The 6,998-nt window shown below is 45.7% G+C and overlaps 1 pseudogene; it reads left to right on the top strand.

Annotated features, from left to right (window-relative positions):
* LOC131737222 (radial spoke head protein 9 homolog) overlaps window positions 1-5,418 on the top strand; it is a 33,556-nt pseudogene extending 28,138 nt beyond the window's left edge.
* Window positions 5,419-6,998: the final 1,580 nt, after the last annotated feature.

The following is a 6,998-nucleotide window of genomic DNA, read 5'->3' on the forward strand; positions in this document are numbered from 1 at the left end:
CACGTGCTGGGATTCAAGTGAATAATTAATTAGTAATTGAATCCCAGCACAACAGTATATATAGATGCACATTTTCATTCAGTCGGGGTTGAGTGTTCGTGAGTGGAGAACGGGTGAGAGAGAGAGGAGAAAGAAAAAGAAAGATCGTAACGTTTGTTTTGGCTTTACTCACCGTGTTTGTCTCCGTGCACCGTTTGTGTGTTAGTACGTTTTGTTTGTCTATTTATTTTGGCGCAAGTGCCGTGTCCAGTGTTTTTGTCTGTTCAAACCTTTTATTTTCTGTTCTGTTATTAAATGCTGAGCGAAAGCATTCGCTCAGCTTCACCAAACCCCAAATCTCTGTCTGTTTATTTCCTGCTTCTGGTCTGACGCCACCCACTCCGGCCGTCTTTGTGACACAGCCCCTGTCTCCCCCACAGGAGTTCAAAGAGAGCTGGAGTCATCTGTACGGATGGCAGAGGAGGAGGACGTGCTCTCGATAGCGGCCTCCTGGAACGAGGACTCCTTCCCCACTGAGATGGAGGAAGGAGAGGAGCCTGCACACTCTACTGAGACACAGCCCAGCTCCGAGGATGCCTCGGAGGCTAGTGCGCCCCCGTTTTCGAGCTCCCCACCCTCAGCCCTTCCCAGCGTTCAGAGGTTTCATGGAGGAGGTACACTTCTCTTGGGATCATTCGGCCTCAGCGCCCAGTGTTCTGGAGCAAGTGGTCACGCTCTCTTCCTTAGAAGGTGCGGACAAGCTGGGCCTGGTGGGTTTTCCCCCAGTGGACTCCACCATTGTGGCCTTGGTCAAGGCTCCGCCAGTGGGGAGCTTGCCCAAGGACCCTGTGTGCCTGAACCTGCAATGGAGGGTCACAGAAACACACTTGAAGAGGGCTTACGCAACGGAAGCACAGATGACTCGCTAAAGAATACATTGAGTATCCTGACCGCCTATATGGGTGGCATATTACTGGAAGCCCCGCTCCCTGAGCCGGTGGCTTGCGAGTTACGCCTCCTTTCAGGCACGCTGCTCCAGATCTCTAGCCTTCAAGGGCAAGCCCTAGGTCGAAGCCTGGTGGTGGCTTGCAGACAGCTATGGCTGTCACAGGCGAGGCTTCCCGATGCGGATAAGACGGCGCTGTTGGATACACCGATATCCCTGGGGCATACCTTTGGGCCAGCAGTGGAGGAGATCCTGCAGTGCTCCCATGGAGAACACAAGGCGTCTCAGCAAGTGGGCATCTCGGCAAGTGGCAGCGCTACTCCCTCCCTGTGCTCCGGTGTGGGGCATGTCGAGCAGCTGGCAGTCTCCCCAGGCACACGATAACCCGGACAGTCACGATTCCCACGGTTCCACTGGGTGACCTGAGGCACCGCCTGAAGGCAACCTGACCCTTCTGCATGGAAAAGGGAACGCAGGGCGTGGTGCACCCAAACAGCAGCGTTCCAGAAGGCAGTTCCAGGGCTGTCGCCCTAGGCAGCCGCCTCAAACATGCTCCGCCCCGACTTCAGCAGCCCCAGCAGTTCACACAGCATCAGCTGCAATACTGGCGCAATTGCACCTCCGATTCTCACCACCGTACACACCAGTTATGCACTGCAGTTCCATGCGGGACCGTCTCTCTTTTGAGGGCTCACAATACATCCATGAATGACCCTCTCCAGGTTCTGGCCCTCAGGCAAGAAGTAGAGAAACTATTTCTCAAACAAGCCATCCGTCTTTTTGGTGCCAAAAAAGGACACCGGCCTTTGCCCCATCCTAGACCTGAGACACCTCAATGGTTTCTTGAGGGAGAGGATGTTCCAAATGGTCACACATCGCCATGTCCTCCAATCTGTCTTGCCGGGCGATTGGTTTACAGCAGTGGATAGGATGCATATTTTCACATTCCTATCCATCTAGCGCACAGGAAATATCTCCGCTTCACCTTTCAGGGGAGCGTATTTGAGTTTTTTGTGTTGCCATTCTGCCTCTTCTTAGCCCCTCGCACCTTTTCGAAGTGCATGGATGTCATCCTAGCTCCCTTGCGGCTGCAAGGGATCAGGGTGCTGAACTACCTGGACGACTGGTTGATCTTTTCCCAGTCGCAGGAAGGAGCAGTGTCCCACATGGTAACAGTGACAAACCATCTAGCGAGACTAGGTCTCACTCTTAACAAGGCCAAGAGCCAATTAAAACCGGTGCAGAGTACAGTCTTTTTGGGTCTCTGGCAGGATTCCCTCACTTTGCGAGCCTACCTGTCAGGTGACAGAGTAGCGGCCATTCAAAACTGTCTGGCCCTGTATCAACAGGGGTCCAGACTGCAACTGGTGTTGTGTCAAAAAATATTGGGTCTGATGGCCGCAACCTCATCAGCTATCCAACTGGGGTTACTGCACATGCACCCCATTCAAGCGTGACTCAGTGCCTTTCGGTTACACCCCAAGCGAGACAGACACCGTCATCTGACAGTGTCTCACTCATGCTGGGAAGCCTTACGCTGGTGGAGACAAACCTCCCATCTACATGAAGGTGTAGTGATGGGAGTGATACACAGCCATCAAGTGGTGACAACAGACGCATCCAACCTGGGTTGGGGTGCGGTCCGGGCAGGCAGAGTCAACAGGTCCTGGACAGGCTGCTAGACTTACCTGCACATAAATACACTGGAGCTCCGAGCAGTGCACCTTGCTCTCCAGCATTTCCTTCCAGAACAGACATGTCCTTGTGCGCACTGACAACATGTCAGTAGTGGTGTACGTGAACCACCAGAGTGGACTTCGGTCCCAGGGGTTAGACCGCACAGCCTTTCAGCTGTTGATCTGGGCACAGAAGCATTTATTACCCCTCCGGGCTGTTTACCTCCCCGGAGTGGTGAACTGGGCAGCGGACCTCCTTTCGAGGGAAGGTCCTCACCCATCAGAATGGCAACTCCACCCTCAGGTGGTGCAGCGCATTTGGGATCGCTTCAGGGAAAGCCCAAGTCGATCTCTTTGCCTCGGCAGAGACGACTCATTGCCCCCTGTTGTTCTCCCTCCACTGTTGTGGAGGTCCACTAGACGTCGACACCCTAGCCAAAGAAAGCGCTTTTGTATGTTTTCCCGCCGATACCGCTGCTCCCTGCCTTCCTTGAGAAGGTCAGGAGAGAGAAAGAGACAATTCTCCTTGTGGCCCCCAGATGGCCCAGGAGAATCTAGTTTGCAAATATTTGTCAGCTGCTGCAAGGCCCCCCCCCCCCACTTTCACTTTCACCCATGTAATTTGTTTAATCTGGGCTACTTCCATAAGAAAGCTGATTGCCTGTAACTAGGGCCGTTTTGTCATACAGACCATGGCTCGGACAAAATCTTGTAGCTCCACAACGGTAGAAGATATTTCAAATCTGATTTTTTTTATTTTAAATCCTCATAAAACTGTAATGTCACAATATTTTTTTCTATTTCTAACTTAGCGAGGGGTCGAAATTGACAGTTTTTACAAATATTATTTATTATAAATGTTGCTATGATTTTTTGTTGGGCGTAGCTTATATACAAATGTTTCCACAACAAAATACACCATATCATTGGAAACAGCTACTTAATGCCTTTCATTCTATTTAGACAGGAAAGTGTTAAACACTATCCACAATGTTCAATTTGATATTGCATTCTTCAATAGTTTACCCTTATGTGCACTTTTAGTAGGGCTGGAGCCATACATATAAGGAGGGGGCTTCTGTGAGTGTGTATTGTAAATAAGAATGTAGCGATTGTATAATTAAGAATGGGATTGGTTTTAATGGGGAACCTGACGCTCTGTTTGTAGCCTGCTGTGCTTAGTTACGGGAATGAGCAGTGTGTGTGTGTTAACTAGCTGCGAGCTCCTAATCAGGAGGTAGGCGTGGTGCAGCAGAGCACCAAGAATAAAAGGGTCCCGATTATATAGATCAAGGCTGCCATAGGGGTCAGAGCGCTACTGCTGCCAAAGCATCGGTCCGTCTGTGCTGCTGAACGACTGGTTTCAGGAAACAAAGTGACCACCTGTAACGACGATCGTGTGTATATACCGAGGTCGGGAGGTGGTCGGGGGTTTTGTTCCATGAGAAGCTGCAAAAATCAACGATCGTGTGGATATTCCAAGGTTGGAGTTGGGTGAATAGCCTGAGGGACAGTAGCTCAGTAGCTTTGGGATAATAGCTCCCACACAGTATAGCAGGCAGGTGTGTAAGTGGGACCTCCATTTGTTAGCGGAGTAGCATGAGCCGTCTTCACGGCACCTTTTGTTTGATAGTTTTTGTACAATGTTATTTTACCTTTTGTACGCCGGGCCTTATGTCCCACGTGGTAGAGTCACATGGGGTTTCTGTCTGTCTGTATCAATCTCAACCTTCTAGTCTCAGTTTCCTGTTACTCACACAGCGAACACGCATCCATGTCATCAGTGCTGCTGAGGGAGCGCGAGAGAGGGAGGAGCTGCCATCCCGAGAGCAACAGAGGGAGGAGTTACTGTCCCCAAAAGCAGGCAAGGGAGGTGCTACTATCCCCGAAGGCAAAGTAGGCGGAGCTGCTGGTCCCGAAGGCCAAAGTAGGCGTGGCTGCCGGCCGAAACAAGGAACTGATGTCCGAGAGAAGGAAGAGCTACCATTCTGCTGATTGGGAGCTCATAGCTGGTAAACACACACATGCTGCTCGTTCCCGCAACTAAACACAGCAGGCAGGCTGCTACACAGAGCATCAGGTTCCCCATTAAAACCAATCCCACTCTTAGTTATACACTAATAAGCCCCTCCTTATGTGCATGGCCCCAGCCCTGCTACAGACCTATTTACACAAATATTTTTTTGGAAATTGGGATTCTGCAGTATTGGAAACTGTATTTAATAGATTCCATATACAATAATATTACGTTTTTCAAATATTATTATTATTTATTTATTCAAGGTGACTTACAGGTGTTACGGGGCAGTACAGGATTACAATGTGAGATTGATATTTAAATATAGTAAGATTTACAATAAGTGCAGCAATACTACGAGAATACAATATGAACTAGGGTGCTACAAGTTAGGATTACAACAGTTATATCTTGTATCCCATCCTGCTTTAAGTAATTGACAATCTTGCATTTCAATTAACCCCAACTTCTGGCAGCACACTACTTATTCCAGCCACACTACACCAACTAAAGAGGCATGCTATGCTATGTTAAGTATTATTTGGAAATCTAGGGTTAAAATAATTTGTTGTTGTTGTTTCGTTTCAGGATCTTGGGGTCTGCAATTTGAGAAAGGCAGCAGTGTGCTTGTGCTCAGGAGTTTACTCTGGGGGGGTCTCATATTTTATCACATCCCAGTGACTCCACAGCATGGCTACATTTACATGGGAACAGGGCTGAAGAACATAGAGCTTCCATTCATGTTGTAGCAACACAATGTAGTATGTGTTTCTAAGGAGACAAAAAATCTCACTTTTCCTTTCATAAATAATGGTTGTTGATGTCAACACTTTACCCACTTTACACTTTACCCAGTGTGGTAATATTCAAGTTTTAAGTATTTTTGTTCATAAGGTAATACATTTGAAAATATCACACATATAGTACTTAAATGAGCCTTTTGTTAGGGCATGTCTGGACTCCTTTAAATCAGCCCCTGTCTGTTGCCTTTCAGTGCGGAAATCTGCTCAACATACTGAATACAGATCTGAACAGTAATGGTAACAGCACCTACCTAGGGCCCTGCGAGCCACTCTTAATTAAATACTAGTATACACAAGTATTGGGATGAGATAGGCAGCTGTTGACCGTTTTACCCTACTCTGCCCCATTGCATACCAAACCCAGCAGCTTTATATCCCTCAATATATATTCATTTAATCAAATCTATGCAAAATATTTTAGTAGTTATATCCCAAAATGTCTGCACTTGTCTATGATTGCAGAATGACTGGGTGGGACATTTTACTCATAAAAATGAATTTCTGCAATGATGATAGCTGGCTTTACCATATTGAATGTTTATAAACATCTGTTTTACTTTGTTTACTTTAATGTACACTAAAGCCTGCTTCTTCGCTGTCCTACCGGTATTTAAATTTAGTATAGCAACATTTAAAAAAAAAAAAATAGCAAAATTTGAGAATTGTGTTTGCTGTCAGCAGCAATACAGTAACCACAACAGCAATAGCAACTAGTCGCCGGTTTGAATGATATGTAGAAATTAGACATCTAGATGCAGATTGATTATTTTCAACAACTTTATGTCAACATATCATACAGGTAATATGCTCTCTTCTCTAACAAAGCCAGGAGGCTTTGAATAAACTTTATGAACACACTGTGAAGTTACTGAACAAACAGTATCCGCAATCAGCATTACTAGATATTTTTAATTATAATTTTTATTTGATTTATTTTTACTTTCTATTAAATTTCAGGACCTAACACTAACTTAAATACTGAAACTTACACAAATAGACTAATCTCCACTCAAATCCTTTCACTCAAAGTTTCATATACTTTTATTATTCTATATGTTTTACATTATTTTAAAGAGGTAGATAAAAACAAATATTTCACAAACCATGTTTGTATACGAGGTACCTGAAGTGAACAGCTCCATATAAGCAGAAGATTTATTTTTAGTATTATTATTTAGGATATTGGAAATACCCACGATGCAACATCATCCAACGCTGGGATATAGAAGCCTGAAGACTACCAGACAACATATAGAATTCTGAGCAAACATCTTAAACATGGAATATTGAGGAAAATGTCTGTATTCATTAGCAACAAAAACCAGTGCAGCATAAAATCACGAAAAATAACATTTTTTTAAAATGCTTTTAATTTTTTTACGCAGCCATTTTTCTTTGGCTCAGGACATTTAACTGCATGAGACGGGCCTTGCCAGACGGTTAAACCCTCTTCTTCAGGTTCTATTGCGTAAATAGGGCTACATTTAGAAATACTGAAAGAAACAACAATTTAGAGACAACCGAGACAGGCTTGTAGTCAAAACATCTGCCATTGAATTTATTAAGTTACTTTTTGC

Source organism: Acipenser ruthenus, chromosome 5 (assembly GCF_902713425.1).
Source record: "Acipenser ruthenus chromosome 5, fAciRut3.2 maternal haplotype, whole genome shotgun sequence".
NCBI classification, from domain to species: domain Eukaryota; kingdom Metazoa; phylum Chordata; class Actinopteri; order Acipenseriformes; family Acipenseridae; genus Acipenser; species Acipenser ruthenus.